The sequence below is a fragment of the Pecten maximus genome, chromosome 15, assembly GCF_902652985.1.
Source record: "Pecten maximus chromosome 15, xPecMax1.1, whole genome shotgun sequence".
Lineage (NCBI taxonomy): Eukaryota > Metazoa > Mollusca > Bivalvia > Pectinida > Pectinidae > Pecten > Pecten maximus.
The window spans coordinates 29,715,135-29,731,941 of record NC_047029.1 but is presented as its reverse complement, the minus strand read 5'-3'; the positions used below and the strand labels follow the sequence as shown (position 1 = coordinate 29,731,941).

The window sequence follows — 16,807 nt, the reverse complement described above, 5'->3', positions numbered from 1 at the left end:
ATAACAAATTCACTTTTTAATAATAAACCCACTTACTAATAAACCCACGCTTTGTTACAATATCGCACACACAATGAATTGTAAAGGCAGGGTAAATCAAAGTATTTCTGACATGTCAAATTTATTTTAGAAACATTTTTTTTTCTCACATCTAATGAATAACAAATTCACTTTTTACACGTTTAGTGAAAAGAGGCGACATATCGAAAATAGGCAAGGGATATAAAATACTGGTTGATGAAGAGACGCATCATTTAGAAATATTCTATTTCCTTGTGTGATATGAAGTTTCCCTTGACCGCATTCCGCTTATAATTTTTAGAAAGTGACATTAGAGGTTAAGCATCAATTATGTGCACGTGTAACAGGGTTTCGTTTGACGGGTTCCGGGATTTTTGTCTCGTGAAATGACACAATATGTCAGTGTTGTAGCTTGGAGCAGGACATTGAGTGTGGGTGTAGTTGCACAAGTTATACATTTACAAGTTATGTGAATTTACATATGTAAAGTGTTGTAGAAGCACTAAACAAAACCAAAATACATACCTTTTTATGGTGTTCACTTCCTGACCAAATGTCGAGATGGTTGCTGGTCAATTTATACCACGTGGCGTGCCGTACATTATCGGGTTGCTGACCGCTGGTAGCCTCTGCAACATAGGGTAAAATCGCCATGAGTGATGACAGAAATTCAATTAAAAGATTCCACATACATAAGCGTTGAATATCATATATTAAATAAATACCAACTAAATGTTTTAGATGGTATTGTCTCCAACATGGATGCCATTTGGATATGACATATTCCGTGATTAGCGATCACATTTCAGCTCGTATTGATATTGCGAAAATTTAACAAGAGGCCAATGGGCCTTAGCGTCACCTAGGTTTTGAAATATTTCTACCATTTGTTCATTTCTGGCCTCGCCCATCAGCCAAGGAGGTCATTCAGCGCTAAAATGTTCATACCATCAAACTGTCATCCCATCCTGCTAATTTGAACTAACTTAGAATGAATTTCAATAGAAATTCAATAAAATGGTGGCAAACATGTGATTTCCCTATATAAACTATAGTAAACTGTACCCCCGTTCCATTTATGAGAGTGTATTTGATTCTACCTAATGTGGGTGGCCTTGAGAAGAAGATTTTTGAATTTTCAGTCAATTGGCCCCTTTTGGCCTTGTCTCTCAGTCCCCTGGACCATATAAGGAAAATTGGTAAAGTTAATTTGTAAAGGGAGAAGTCGAAAATGTAAACTGTTTACAGAAGTACAACGACGGACAAAAAGGGATTAGAAAAGGTCACGTGAGACTTTGTCTTAGATGACCTAATGACATAAAAGAAAAGAAAAAGAAAAAGGGAAGCAAAACGAGCTACTTGGAAATACTTCCATTTCAGAGATTTAAGGACTGTATCAAAGATACACAAGCTATCACCACCTTTCAAAACAAATTAAGTGAGCACGCACCTATAGAATCGTGAATCTTTAAGAAATGAGGTGTTCATATATTAGGAATAGGTGGACGTTTCATATTTCAAGTACATCGTACAAGTGCTGCATTAACAACTGATCATTTGTAGACTTTGAGGGGACTTATGTGAAAACTGTTTTAATATAACAACCGCTGTAGTAGACATTCGATGACTTTTCATTGAAGATGACCATTTGAAATATATTCATATTATTTTTCCAGAAAAGAAGACAGTACATTGTCGCCGTGGTCAATGACTTACAGACAGTCGATCCAAACTTTTTTCTTTTTCTTTTTTAATTTAGTTCCGTACAATATTCATCACTAAGGGATAAAATTAGAAGTATGTGTTTATGTTTTACTTATTTTTTTTTCTTTTTAATTATTCTGATTATTTGACATCTATGGAAGTATATACAAAAATGAACTACTTGATCGTTTTTGCAATTTAATCAAATAAACGTATGAAAAGTCCTTTGAATTATAACCTTGGTCCATACATATCAATCCTGTGATAAGGATATGATACACATGCGTTGATCGATACACATGTGACACGGATTGTCTATCTCTCGGTCACGATTAATACATATGGGTGTTGTATTACTAGGACAATGGGAACATCCTCACACAACAGGAACCGGATCTCCGGTGGAGGACCACGTACCGACAGCCTCGGAATGATTGAAAAATAGCACTGACAGTGAATACTAAACTGTTTTAATGAGTATGTAGCTAGTGTATATTGACTTCATAAAAGTTTAAAAGTGAAAATCCCATTTTTCAGTTCATATGTAATTTTTCTGATAGCATGCTTTAGTTTCTAATGAGAAACCTTACTTAGGATTGGTTTGGTTTGGTTTGTTTTTGTTTAACGTCCTATTAACAGCCAGTGTCATTTCAAGACGTGCCAGGTTTTGGAGGTGGAGGAAAGCCGGAGTACCCGGAGAAAAACCACCGGCCTACGGTCAGTACATGGCAACTGCCCCACGTAGGTTTCGAACTCGCAACCCAGAGGTGGAGGGCTAGTGTTAAAGTGTCGGGACACCTTAACCACTCGGCCACCGCGGCCCCGCCTTACTTAGGAAGCAGCTAAAACTGATTAAGGAAACTAAGAGCAGCATGGTAATTTTTTAAACAATTTGGTATCATTTGTGTGTCACGTGACCAATATCGAATTGTATGTCTGACATAGTTAATACGTTATGAAATTTACAATTTACACATTACAATAAACGACCATACAGAAATGTGAGTCCCTTCCACTTTATCATTTCAACAATAGTTGTCTGCACCATGTAATGATTTGTGTGTACTACGTCACACTGTTCGTTCTGCAAACAAAAGTGTATTGTACGCTACGTAATAGCATGTGTGTTCTACGTAATACCATTTGTATTGTTTCGCTTTCGGAGATCTGAAGACAGTGGATGGAGGAATGCCGATGAAGGTACTTAACTAAACTAACAGCAATATATTACTCTAGTTGTGACACCAGTAATTCTTAGAAAGAAACATTAATGGCAAATTAAAACGAAAATAGACAGCTCGCGAAAAATAAATCATACGCAGTGTATAAAACCTAATTACATTCTGTGCCTATAGAGAATGGTTTAAAAGATGTTTGACTGTAAATGCCGAAGACGTTCCTTCAAACAGCACAATAGCGTCAGGGGGATAAGGCATGCAAACCATGTGGTTCTCGTTGGGGTTAGATTGATTGAAACTGATACTAGCTGGCGAATGATGAACGATCGTGTTTTAGAGGGCTCGTAGACAGATTCGCTCGTTGGTCAACTCTCGCCAGCTCCCGGTCGTGAAATACGAAATCTGCGTATATAAACACTCTTCGAAACACTTTTGGCAGCAGTAATAAAATTTGGGGTTGGTGTGCGCCCGAGATAAATATTCCGGATATTTGGCACCGCTGTCTGGTCTGTTTATAGACTCCCAGAAGACGAATTGAAAATGCGCGTTTTCACATCAATTGGTTTGTTATTTGGTAATAATGTCACGTCTTCGGTTTGCAAATACAAAAACATTAAATTGCACGACCATTTCAGCTGTATAAATGGAAATTACTTAAGCACGCATTCCAGAGTTGAGTTTACAATGGAGCCGAGCTGATACATAAAATATGTAATTTGGAGTGCTAAAAAAATTTCGTGCTTCACACTTCCTTTCAATTTAAACATGTGAAAATAAATTCTGACGAAACTTTTGAAACATTAACAAATATGTGAACCGTTTCGAAGCTAGCTATGTATAAAAATCTACAACACTTAACAACGGAGTTAACACTTAACAACGGAGTTAAGTCCTATCGTGATAATGACTAATTTTACATAAAATACCAAGGTAACTATAGACCAAGGTATTTAGTTGACTTCTCTACTCGGGTCAGCGTACGACCGGTCATTCGCATGCTGACCACGTCAAACCGTAACAATACGAGTTAGATACAACATACCTATTCCGTTGTACACTGATGAAATAGTACTCCCGTATACAGCAATTAACTGGCGGTAGCAATTACTCATTAAATGAGGCAGAGAGGTTGTTTTTCCATTTCACCTTAGCGCACTCGTGTTTTAATACGGGGTCAAGTTATACATGTATATATGTGATTATTAAACCCGGCAATCAACATAAACATATGATCTGGGTGATATTCTCATTTTAAACATACACGATCATAAAAGTGTACAAGGGAAGCGTCAGAGTTCTTTATACTGTAGCCTCATATGATAATGGAGATGGTACAAACACTCAAGACTCGGTTAATTTTGAAACTGATGAAATACACCTGTCTTTTTTGTATTATTAAAATGATTGAATCGGTGTAGGAAGACATGATTTTATTACTCTCAGCCGCTGTTGGCCACTTTTCTCACCAACTAAGATAGAAAACTAAGTAATTGTCTAGAAAATATCCGATTTCCTATCAGACAACACATTTGCGAGGCATCACGTCACAAATTAAAGCAAATTCCCATAAATCGCGTCTAGAACGTTACCAATTTTAACGTTGAACAACACCCCCTTGCGTTCTTAAAACGTTTTTAAGGATTGAACGAGATAATGAATTGGTATGTCGATCAATCCTTAAAATTTTATTTCGAAACTTAAAGGAAAAGAAATCTATAACGAAAATACTTTTAACTTACAAGAGCAAGAATGTGATTTTTTTATGGCGCGATGATTTTGACATTGACCAAACAACGGGTCGTTTCAAATTTCCAGAGCGCCTTTTGCTGCAACTATATACTTCAAATTTTAGTTCCTTTGTGTTGTTAACATACTTGTTCGAAAACAGTCTGTTATTGGCCGAAAAATACTAAGTAAAACAGTAACGGATGATCGAAAAACAAATTTGTCAAAAACCCAATTGTATTTTTGTCCGAAAAGGAATATTTATGACATCATCAAAACATGCGCTTCATGTTTCGCACTATCGCTTGGAAGACAGACGAAAAAGACATATAAAAAGTAAAATCCAAACAGCCGTGTTGTTATATCTTTAGACAGCATAATTTACAAATTCTAGTCTTTCTAACTTGTTTTAATTGATAAGAGAGGATTTGAAATGGTCAACAAACACTTTCACTTTTGTTTGAGCGTTAAAATATCCTTCATCACAATTATTTTTGTATATTACCGATATATTACATATTTGAATACATTTCTTTTATAACTGAGAAGAACATACATTGTAACATTCGCCAATTCCCGTTCCAGATTACCTCCTCTAGGCATGCTCGCACAAAACGCATCGAAATGATACCCGTTCAAATGCAATGAAAGGTTTCGAAAACATAAAAATATTATAATTACGAAAAAAGCCAAATCGGTTTCTTTCTTGATTTCATACATGTATCATTCAAATAACTTTAACAATGCGATATTTTACATAATAACGTGCAAGATCGACATTGGAATCGCCAAAGATTGTTCAGTAATTAGTTCAATCATGCTCAATTGGTGTCCACTTTATTTCTCTATACGATATGAATTGCTACATAACCAAACATCCTTCTAACACTCGTCTACATAGTCTATCAACAGTATCAAATTTGGCGCGAGATTGACAACGAAAACGGCTGACGCTGACAGACCCTCCGGTGGCGAAATATTTCAGTTGGGTATTGAAATTAGCAAGGCAAATGTAAGTGTGATGTGCTAAAAACTATAGTCTGATACTGTAGTGTTGTCTCGAGATGCATTAGCACGTATCCCTCCGACAACACTATCAGACCGTAATGCCCTCAAAAGACGGCTAATATATATAAGTATGACGTCATTTTCGATGACGCATGACAAAACATGACCCAGATACTGCTGTCATATACATCGGAGGGCTGATAGCAGTTTCTGTCACCTTTTTATTGAGGTTCGCTTTGGGTTTTCGTTAATTTAATTTTCACACCGCCCTTCGTTTTTCTTTATCTTGTAAGCGTCAAGTGTTTCACAGAATTTGAAATGCCAGACGCGTAATTTGAAAACGCCTGCTGAAAACGCTAACTAACGTCAGATGAAAAAACCGTAGTTACGCACTAAATATCTATTGCGCAGTACATGTACACCGCTTGAGATGCAGATATTAAAATCCACCACCGCCCTAACAGCAATTAAACTGTGAACATGGCAAATTAGGCATTCAGAAAATGAACAGAACCAAAGATTGAAAACATATTTGCTTCATTTTTGTTACAATTACATGACATACAGATTATGAATTATCCACGTATGCTATATTTTTTTCATATATATTTTAGACGGATTACGTTTTATTGCATAATACATAGGGCTTCTCACATGCTGCTGTGTCTCTGTATCTCTAAAATGCGTGTATTTCAGAAATCTGTAATCTTGAAATAATTTTTGTGTAACAGATAAAACAGAAACACAGTAGCTTCGCATTAATGGTGAAATTATAGACTGTTGTTGCTGTGTTTTACATCAATAAACATAGCTACTGATAATTTTGTTCTATCTATAGATATAAAAGTGGTCTAAATAAATAAATGAGGAACTCACTTCAGAATCGGTGGAGGATGTGGTTTTGGGGGATTGGGAGGTTTGAGAATATTACAAATCGTATGTTTTACGCAAAACCTTTCTGCCGTCCCTTTTCCAACACCTGACCCCTAAAGCTTCTCTTTTCTATAGTGCTGTCTATTGGCAAACGACCTCGGTCGTTGCGAAGGCGTTCTTTTCGAAAGCGAAAGGTTTCGCTCGTCAACAATAACGAATCCATCGAAAGCCAGACCGTTGGATTGCAAACATGTATATAAAATAACATAAAAATTCAATTGTAAATATAAAATAAATCCATTCTTGATTTTAAACCGAGCAATTTATAACTGTAAATCAAAAATTAATTCATTCTTGATTTTGAACCGAACGATTCATATTTTCGTTTCGTCAATTCCACAGTATGTAAAACTTCAACTGCGATATTATATTTTTCAAATTGTCCTAAAGATATGCTGCAATTCAAAATGCTATTATTATGAAAACACAAGTTTTGTGATGCTTAACAAAATTTTGTATTACCAATGATTACATTGTACATATATTTCCTACTGTTCACGATTAAATTTAAGCTAAAATAATTTAAGTCAGAGGGTGACTGACAAGTACACAGCACCTCGTTATTCTATATGTTAATCCTTATAAATTTTTAAAAAATCAATGATTTTCTTATAGTTATACGTAAATTTTAAAACACCGTGTTGATAATATACAAGCAGTTAAATATATTAGTTAAATAATCGTATTTTTCAGTGTTTGAAAATTTGCAAAACATAAATAACGGTTTAAAAATCCCCGACAGTTTTCAAAATGCGCATTGATTCAATACAAATACTGCATGTAATTAGGCTTATTAAAGATAATTATATCATGGGACTATTGGTTTTTCCTTAACGGAAAAAGACAGTAAATCACAGCATGTACACGCTTGTAAATAGACACTTCCTAATTCGACACATACATGTAACTGGGCTGTTCAACTGTGTCATACGGCCATGTTATAAAGATCTAAGATACGTGTGTTATAACAATATTGGAGTGCAATAAATCGGTGACGTCGCATGATTGTCCCTGCAACGTTTTACGTATCGTCCGAGTCGTTTGTCAGTTTTTACTTATATTATCATGAACTTTGTAAATATAAGTTATGGACAAAACATAATCTTACATTCGTGGTTATGTAGCCCGAATTTCCTTTGGCCCTGTCACCATGTCTGGTACATGGTGTCAGGGTCTGAGGAAACTCGGGCTAGTGGCTATGTTATATAGGATTTATCAAACTCATTGAATTAGTATATGCCATCAAATTATTAAACACGTTTCAATCCCATGTAAGATCCTCTATATATACAACACATCAAGATATCTTGGCGAATCGTGACCGGTTCAAAGCCCTGCACGTGTCACGCTTGACGTTGTACGATCCCTCCCTGTTAAGACAACTCTTTTTTTTCAGAATATCTTATTCGATATCAAGTGGCAGAGAGGTTTCACCAGAGAGGCGACACCACATTTCTCACCTAGCGAGATGTGTTCATAAATGCTGTTACTGTTTTAATGAAATACGCTTTCTTCTTTTAATATAAGAACTAAAAACTTTGATAATATGTTTTATTTCCCTTCGCATAAAGTGTTAGAATGAATTCTACGTTGAACGGAAGGTAATGTCTTATTTGCATAATTTTGCAACCTAGCGCGCAAGAGTAAAGCCTAAAGATAATATAGATAATGTGATGTTCACGTGTCAACACAAAAGGTAAATGATCTCCAAATATTAACGTGGTAGCTAGAAGTGTTGCTTGAACCAGCTGCTTTTTACGTGATTGAAGACACTTTTATACTGGTACCCCTGTCTCTAGAATATCAAAATCATAAATATAATTGAGTTTTATAATGTGTTCTATACGCTATGGCTTGATTCTAGAGTTTCAAATTAATGGGATATAATATAATATTATATTGTTTGTTTTTAGGGGTTTAACGTCCCCGTAATAGCCAAGGTCATACGAGGACGGTTGTCAAGGAGGCACTCTAGCATTAATTAGAATTCAGATGAACATTTTTTTACGAAAAATGTAGGGGCCATTCAAATGTATCTTTTAAATAATGTAGTTTCCTTACTTTGATAATTTTCGTGATAATTAATTTTATTTTTTTTAATATTTTAATTTTGTTAGGTGATAAATACAGTTATAACATTACACAAAGTTATACTGTAATTGTCAAATAGCCAATGGCCTTTCTGGTCACCGATCAACACTGATAGCCAAGCGCGAGAGTCTTCTGTTTGAGTTTTAATCGTTATATTATTCAAAGAACCGTGCCAAACCCGTACAAAATGTGCGATCTGATACGTTGTAGATAACGTATCGTTCATGTATACGACTATGCGCATGATATATGCATGGTGGTCAGACGGTGTATGCGAAATATGCAAATGAAGGTTTTGGTATGTTGTGCGCGCGCTTCATTAAATTTGCTTTCGTACAGTTCATTCATAAGTCCATGAATGCCAAATAAAACCAGTTCAAAGCTTAAATGACCACAATCTAAGCGAATACCTATTAGATTAGACAAAAGCATGCGTACAAACAGACAATTAAGGGTGGACTGGTCAAAAGGCGAAAGACCGCACATCTCCTGGCCACGTGATTCACGTGTGTGATCAGTCAAACAGCTGCTGTACTTGGGGAAAACATAGTGATACGGACACAAGACCGACTTTATATTATATTGAAGAAATGGTGACCTGTACCAACGGGCAGTATATGACGACTTATACGGACGGAAGACTGATAGTCTAGCCATGCGAACGGCAGACCGATGATCGGCCATACAGACCACAGACCGATTGTAGGGAAATATATGTACATTATGTATAACAGCTGACGACTTAATCAAACGAACGACACTGACGATTTCTACGGATAACGTACAATCAAACTAACCACTTCAGTCACGTGATTGAAAACCGATGACGGACGTAATCGTACGCAACTTGTATCCGGGCGAGATAGAATGGTGACCCTCGCTGATGACACGAGATCTAGATCTGTCTGAAATTCCACACAACATCGCATACCACAAAGTCCTGGCCAAATTTTGCATCGATCCAATTCTTTGGAATTCAATATGCACAGATTGAATGGTTACTCCCAGAATGCATTGCGATCTCTGTATGTATGGTAATTTCCATCAAATTATGACGCCGAATTATGTTTCGTGTGGTTTGTTTGGCCACAAGTCGAATATACACCAACTGTTCTTCCTTCATGACGGCATATCAAATATATATATATATATGATCATATATAGGGTCTAGTAAGTGATAACGACGGTATAATCCAATATAGGTACTGGATCCTAGCAAACAAATGTTCGTTGGATGCGTATTACTAGAAATAGATAATTGACAAGTAGTAACAGCGATAGTACAGACGAGTAAATTGTCGAATTTTCGAGGCAATCTGCCCGTTTATCAAGACACAGGTAAATTACATACGATCACATCTAGACATAGAACATGAAACAGGTACACAAATAAAGTACGGTGAAAAAGGGACAATACCGGTACACAGACAGACAACAAAATATGCATAATATATATATATATATATATGATAAATAACTTTTCGCTTATATTGTCGATAGTAGTGTTCTTAAACGATCATACACGATGAGAGAACGTCAAACAATGAATACACTTAATTACACCCTCATTGGTGGATGATGAAGGCCCGTCCACCCCTTTCCCAAACTTTCCAGTTGACGAGTATAAACTATGCTTTGGAACATGTTTAAAACCTGAGCAGAAATATCTCTACCAGAACAGTATAAATTGACACTTAATAGGTATGACAATGTGATTCATGTGCCGCGATTAATATTTCAACACAAGACCATAAAGCTTTCCGCTGTCTTTTCACAAACACTTTCAAACGAAATGTGAATAGTGTTTTTTTCGACAGCGATTTGAAGTATTGTTACCTGGGGTCGTTTACGCAAATGGATATAGCGCAAGGAGCCATGTGAAATGTTACTGTTGGGTAACTGCATACGAATAAATCGTCTTTGGTATGTCTAGCGAATATCTGCTCATATTCACCAGTTTCCGTTCTAGACATGGAAAGAACCTGGTTAAACGCTTGACAACACGGAAGACTGTTGCCGCATTATCTTATGGACAATACGAGATGACTAAGCAGAAAACTGGTAAATTTGACAAGGCTTGATTTTGGTGTAGTTTTCTTGTAATCTTCAAGTGACAGTTTAGTCAATGTCTTGTGTAAGGAACCAACAGAAATTGCTCACTGCGAGTGTAACAGTTTCTTTCCACGATATATCGACCATAGGACACAGCAAAGATAAGCATATATGCAATGCTTTATTATGTGTTTCGAAAAGGAGCTGTGTAATTCCTCTCTGTTTCGTGTGATGAAAGATGGCTGTAACCTAAAATTGGCGGTATTTTCGTGTTAAACAAATCTGCTTATGAAGTCAGTAATGTATTTAACTACCAGCAAGAGGAAAAAAATACGGGTGCATGCAGATAAAGAGTCTTCATTATATCCTTTTCAATGTTACTTGCATGCCCACAGGGAAGTAAAGAACTACAACGAACTGTCAGCAAACCTCGCATTACACACCAAAACATCTCGTCTTTCAAATACTGATATTGACGTCAGTCGATTGCCGCTATTAAGAGTTATTGTGTCGGATTTGACAAACCTTGAATTAAAGAGGTTTTACCAGCAAAGGAAAAAAATGAAAGAAATGCCACTTGCCGTCACGATATTCATTCTGACATTCGAATTCGTTATCGCAGTTTTGAATTTCACCAAATTGCATGTTGGACCATGCAAGTCTGATACGATGACGGGGTTAAATAAAAAAAAATGATTGTGTAATTAAGGATGCTTAGAAATTGTGCTAGCGTCTGATCAGATAGTGCTGACAAACTTAGGTAACGGCAAAAGCACGTGATTTCCACGTGAGATGCAATATTTGAAGAACTATTACATCTCGTAAACGACACCAGTATTGCCACGTGGAAGAAATACGAAGGTCAGAATTTGCTTCCGTTGATATTTCAACTTCCGAAAAATAGTATCTATTGTGTCAGCGGTACAGATTACTGTATTTAGCTCCATTGAAGGATGGCAATATCTTGTGTGCCTTATGGTGCATTTTAGCTTTGGCGATAGACAACTTCAAAATCCAGGGGTTTCGTTCACGATATATATATATCTTACCTACGTTCATTGTAACAGTAACATATTAACATACGTCTACGTGTGAAATTTAAAAGCTGATTTGTCCTTCATACTTATGGATTATGACTGTTAAAGGGAGTCGTGAGGCGGCAAAACGGTGTAATTGACATTCAAAACCACAGGTATCATAGCCTGTCATCATTGCGATTGTTGAGATTAAAAATAAACACATTCTTGAGATTGTGTAATCATATAATTTCCGTAAGAAAGTGCAAGCGAAATAGATCAGGTCCGAGTTTCCTCTGGTCTACTAAATCGAGTAAGACATCTGAACATATATCCGTCAAATGTGTTATGTTTGAAACCGAATATACTCCTGTCCGAATAAGCAGACAGATAATATATCAGATCGTCTTCCTGTCACGAGCTTAAGAAAGCTATAATGAAATTCGGTACCAGTCCCCAACCCCTGTTCCATATCACACATATTACGCATGAACCGTACTTTGGAAATGTGTGCATAGTCCCTGACGACAGTTTCAGACTAGCCTGATAGTTGTGCGTATTGACAGCGGAACCACTCATTTCGAAGACGGACAGTACAGGGCAGTTCCACAGCTCTCATCAATACCATACACGTTATGTTATGTATGAATGAATATTGTGGTTTTGGAATTTGTGCCAAGTCACTATGGGCAGTTTCCGACGATAGTACAGACTAGTATAGTTGTACAATATGCTGAATCTGAGTCTTTTGACCGTTAATTGTACGATGATATACAGTAAAAGATTCTTATACAGTTAAAAGCAACCTCTGCTAGTCAATCCAATCAACGTAGTTTGCATCTACTTGAATTTGTGTTTTCTGTAGCGTGTTTATGCATAAAAGTCAAGTAAAACCTCTCTAAAGTGAAACCTGTAAAACCTAACTTATGGTAAAGTCTTCAGAGTCTGAACCTCTATATCAGATTTATGGTATTCACTGTGATCAATTTTACATAACTTAATTTTTAATAAGTTATACTGAGTTAACGCTACAATCCATACAAGAACTTCTATCTTTGTATAGAGTATTTAAACGGGTTTCTGGTTGGTATAAACGGAGTTTTTGAGGTTACTCTAGATTCCGGAAGATAAAGGTTATCGACTACACCGGTTCACTTCTGGCAAATCACATGTGATAAAAGTTTACTAAACTTTCCACGAAACACTCTAAGATATTAGCTGTACTAAACTTTCCGCTTTAAAGTATTTCCCAGTTTAACTTTAACGCTAAACCGGAAAACCTCGTCTTTATTTGAGTGATGGTCGATAGCTATTGGGAACTAAAACTGAAGAATTTTTTATAGCTTTCTGATGATCGCGTTAAACGTTATGACATTAAACACAGCGACTTCATTAATTCGCTACACACGGTTCATATAAATATATATGTACCATCATAATGGACCGTGGATTTGGGATTTGTGTCAAGTCGCGGAGACATTTAAATACGTTTATACAATTTATAGTAGTTTCCGACAACTTAACTTCTGAACTGCTATAAAAGATATATAAAATCATCATAAATAACAAAAATTACCATTTTTGCGGCGATGAAAATTGTCTCCGCCTACCATAGCAGAACATTACCGAGTAGGTTTGATATAAGCAGGTTACGAAACTAAACAAGCCATTAAAGGCATCATTTCCATGTTTGTTCTCAAATGAATGGCTCGCTCGTTGCCATGACATATACACACCACATGGACTTTAGAATGTGTAACAGTCTTCTTGTATTTGTACCTTCCCTAGTGTCCATAGCACATTTTGAGACGTTTTGGGGGCTAGATTAAAATTAGCCCCCATCCCATCCCCGTTTTGAATTAAGATATTTTCCGTTTAATTGGAAGAGCCAACAATGGATTTTCGTCTTTCTCAGGAAATAGTAGCGGATGTTCACGTTTTCATCATCAAACCTTTTTTTCAGAGAGAATGCTATATTCCATAATAATTCCATCATTAGGAATCTACATTTCCATATATGTACGTAATTGCATGCTAATGTCCATCACGCGCTCATATCTCAGTGAAGATGTTTTCAGATTTTCGCAATGGGGTTTTTGTACTTATGAACCTCAACATGAAAGGAAGCGAGGGACAGGATGTTCATCGATATCGCCGTCGTGATTTGCTCATCGAGTTTAAGAAATAGTTTGGGGCGATTGCGAAGCTATGAAAGTGAGGAATGGCTTGTCACAGGGATATATACAATTTAGGGGGGGGGGGGACATCCGTCCGCTTTTATCGCTTAAGATATTATCGACTTACTGGTGTCTCATTTGCCATTGGAATATTAACAGCGAAATTGGTTTGTTAAAAATAACAACAACGGAAAGAATCTGGTCTTATTTATGAAAACAATTGATTAATCGGCTAATAAAACCCTAGCCGGAATCTGACGCACTTGTTGACTCACAAAACATAAAGCTTTGCTACGACATCAGATTATATGTACTTGTTTCACTTTGATACACATGCACCGATTTGACTGACATTTCGAATTTTCTTTTACTGTATAAAAATCTATGTTTTCTTCAGGCAGACAGAATTTCTGCGTTCGTATACAAATCCGGTGATATGCTAATATCCAAGTACATCCCATGGAAACGTGCCACACTTTATCTCTTAATCAATTATAGGAACTTCAATTAACTACTTCTCAAATTGACGTGACATCCGTCGGAGATACAGAGAGTAAAATCCAATTATCGACCAGAAAGTAGCCAGATTTGTTTTGATTCATACTTTTTTTTCACAAGACGAAGTAGCTGTTTTAACAAACTCCACAACCTTCGCAAACACAGCAAGCCTGGGCATGTTAGATGAAATTTATCAATATCATAACTTTAAATTCGATCGAGCCGCTTCACAGGAATATATTTTTAAATCCTCTCCGAAAAAGTAATTAAGGAAATAACGTGTGTCCTTAAATTCTCCGTAGCCCAAACTCTGCTGTATAATCAATAGTTGCAGAATACCATCACAAGGCATGCCTCGACACAACAATAAACGTGTCCTCGCTCAACTTCCAAGCAACCAATAGTGATAAAATGTACAATCCGGGCTTATTAAGGCTGAAATGTAAAAGCTATTAAACCAGCTGTTTCTAGGCTGATAATACTACCACTTGATCTAATTCAAATGGTATTATGTTTTCACTCCAGTAAAATCCAACAATTTTCAGGCAAGTTAATAATCCTTGGTTTCCAAAGTAAATTTGAAATCACATAGGGAAGTAATTGTAAAACATGTTAAATATAACATAAACGACTTCCATTATAGCGATATGTATTTACATAAATCGTCATGTTACACAATTCAAACATATTTAACGTTTTTTATGCATGCATCCAATAGGCATTCTATTTCACTCCAACTACTCGCATTCCAAGGTTAACACTAACATTAGATTCATGCCGACACGTTTCCCGTCAATGTAAGTGAGTGTGTGTGTAAATTCTAACGACGAATACAACTCTTTATACCGACTTTTTATCGAATAAACGTTTAAATGTATCACCCTATACACACACACACATGCATGCAAACACCCAGTGCACGTATCGGCCGGTGGCGAGACTGTGTGCGTAAATGTCTTCCGCGACACATGAAATATCGTCTGCTCAGAAATGGGGGCGGAGCTTAGTCGTGGCAGAATGCCAGTACATTTACATATAGCTGATAAATTAATTAAGAAAATTCAATGCGAATAAATGATTATAAATTCTACCATATCGAAAATTGGCGAAGTAAATTACACTTGATATATCCCGACTCATACCTATGTTACAGAGTAACGTTCCCATTTATAAAATGTCAACAACTACACGCAAATACACTGGCTCGTCTGTCGGCCGCCATATTGTAGAATACACACAGAGACGTTCCGCATAACTTCGCATCGAGAGAGTAAATATAAAATATAGTCAATCTACTGACATTTGTACAAGAAAAACTCAAATATATACAGAAAATATAAATACGAAATTACCTGTGTATAAAGAAAAATTTGCCTCCGGCTGGAAACTGTGTAATCCTTGTGTTTACGTGGGGAGCTTCCCTGTAGGTCGCTGTGAACAGCAGTGATACCGATAGCTCTAGGTGTAGTCACGTGACTCGCGGTAATTTATAAGGCTAAGCTTCGATAAGAATAGGACAAAAAGCGCGTAGTGTATATTAACATGGTAATGCAGTCGACTGAGCAGCTCGATTTGAAGGGAAAAAACTATTGAGCGCGTTTCTACATATTAAACAGCATGAGAGTTTTGGTCTTCGTTACATAAGGTGGAATTTGAACCCCTTAAACCCTCGAATGAAAATCATTTGCTTGCTGTGTTGGTTGGAGACCGCAAATCTTCGGCTGTTTGTAATATAACAATTGCACTTTAAACGAATTAAACCACGTGAAAACTATTTTTGAAATAAAAGCTACTTTAAAGAAACAGATTCTACTGTTCAATTTAATTACATTATAACTTTATTTTAACTTTTTAAATATAGATAGACAATATTAACTTTAGATTAAAAAAAATAAGCAGATATGTCTTTTCATTATTGTAATCTTTTCCAATTAAATTATTTTTTGTTTGAAGACATATCTATATCCACGACTATGAATGATAGAAAGGAAGCTTCTTTGAAATACAATGCATTTTGACCTGTGATTTTTCGATAATTCAGCACCTCGATACATATACATTACAGTTTGTCTTAATAATGAAATCGGATCATATAACAGAACAGGCATCGTCTTTATAGGTGTTAGCCATGTGACCTTTGACCCTTAAATGTGTCTTGATTAATTATAGGAACGAAACATTTTATTTGCTTATTATATAGTTCCTTCGAAACGTATATCTTAATTAGTGTCATTATTATAAAACTTGAAACAGGGTATACGTGTGCGTAAAATGCATTCCTTTATTAATGACTATTTTTTTCGAGATTTTCTTTTTATGATAATTCATTATTATTCGAATGATGTAAGCTTAAAAGATATCTTTTATCTCATCAAGGTAGAGTCTTGACATAAATAAACAAATA

The 16,807-nt window shown here is 36.1% G+C and overlaps 1 protein-coding gene across 1 annotated transcript in view; it reads right to left on the bottom strand.

Moving 5' to 3' along the window:
• Positions 1-15,870, bottom strand: part of LOC117343508 (polycomb complex protein BMI-1-like) — a 62,046-nt gene extending 46,176 nt beyond the window's left edge. Inside the window, exons 1-2 of the mRNA XM_033905881.1 lie at positions 15,756-15,870; positions 547-650 (exon numbers count right to left, since the gene is read on the bottom strand). The gene's annotated coding sequence lies outside the window, so the exon portion shown is untranslated. The remainder of the gene's footprint in view (positions 1-546; positions 651-15,755) is intronic.
• Between the last annotated feature and the right edge of the window lie 937 nt (positions 15,871-16,807).